Source organism: Apium graveolens, chromosome 5, assembly GCF_009905375.1.
Source record: "Apium graveolens cultivar Ventura chromosome 5, ASM990537v1, whole genome shotgun sequence".
NCBI lineage: Eukaryota > Viridiplantae > Streptophyta > Magnoliopsida > Apiales > Apiaceae > Apium > Apium graveolens.
Genome location: NC_133651.1, coordinates 161,342,912 through 161,344,735, shown reverse-complemented (window position 1 = coordinate 161,344,735; position 1,824 = coordinate 161,342,912).

Genomic DNA, 1,824 nt, shown 5'->3' with positions numbered 1-1,824 from the left:
GGTAGCTGCGGTTGGGTGAGTAATGATGGTAAAGATGAAAACCTTTGATATTCGAAAACAAATGAGGGTCCTAGTTCTCTCAGTCCTATAACGCCTCTTACAGTTCGAATCGGGGCCATGATTCTAATTCTGAATATTATTTAAATTTGAATTCAAGAAGAGGGTCATATGTGGTTGCTAATAAAAACATTCTTATCAAATCATTGGTTAATTTTATTTTGTAACATTCTTTAGCCCCTTATCTACTACATTCACAAGGGTCTAGGGTGAATCATCCCACTTCTTTTAATCTATTATTCTAATTCAAAGTAAAGATTGTAGGAAATTATATATATATATATATAAATATATATATATATATATTGATGGTCAAAAAAAGAAGCTAGCACCTAATTATATTGCATTCTTAATAACACACATACACTGTACACAGTAATTGAATCAACGGGAAATTTGTACCTAATTGCACAATTATAATTTGATAATTGACCAACCTTACCCGAATGGTGCAGATGGAGTGCCAAAGAGAGTCCGAAAGTTTCATATATATATATTGATGGTCAAAAAAAGAAGCTAGCACCTAATTATATTGCATTCTTAATAACACACATACACTGTACACAATAATTGAATCAACGGGAAATTTGTACCTAATTGCACAATTATAATTTGATAATTGACCAACCTTACCCGAATGGTGCAGATGGAGTGCCAAAGAGAGTCCGAAAGTTTCATTAATTGCGGAGAGGAGAGCCCGTGGTTTTTATTTTATTTTATAAAAAGGATAACCAAACTATTAATTATATCCATATTTAGCTATTATAGTTTTGTATAGATAAATTAAATTAGTCAATCAATACTAATGCTATGTATGATACAAAGCTGTCAATCAAACAAATTAATCAAGAAACCCCTACAAATTTTAATTATGTCCAAACTCAGAAACCAAATTAAAAAATTAATCATATAAATAGAGAATTATAATTAAAAATGATAAATAATGTACACTATTGTTAGGGCTAGAACACGCGCTAATATTCACGCAAGTATACGCGATCGCAAGTAATATAGAATAAATTCTAGTTCGTTCCCATATGGATTGGTTTAGGTTAATTTCAATCAATGTATCTATGCAACACTAGTATGGTTATTATCCAATGCTAAGACAAATAACAAATTAAGGTTGTTCATAACTACAATTAACTAAGAGATTTTACTAAGAACATAAACTAGGAGATTAAAGAGAGTTGAATAATATATGACACAAACATGAGATTTTAACTTCATGAAATACTTCATTCAATAGCCTTTTCGTTCTTAACCTTAGCATGTAATGGTGATGACACTAATCAGATAACACAGAACTGATACACACCAACTTTCGTTGTACGAATACCATACTACCAGACATCCACAAAAGAGATAGAAGCTGAATATATACCAATTATATCGAGACCCTACATGTGTATAGAATTTGACAACATAACGGTTTAATGCACAAGTTATCCATTGTGATTACATAGGGTAAGTAAGATGGTTAAAAATACCTACGAATCATGCATAACAAATACATGAACCTATGCTAGCATGGCAAGTTCTAAACCCTTAAATTCACTTTTGCTTCATTAAAGATTAACACTCTATCTTATAAGTTCGCGATGCTCATAAGATGAATAAGCACAACCAATACTAGGTTATTATACAATCACCACCAGTGTTCCAAAAATCGCTAGGCGTGCCAGGGCAGTGATGGTACCTTCGAGGGATTAATCGACAAGTCGGAGATTAATCACACCGATTAATCGGAACATTAATCGGAAGAAT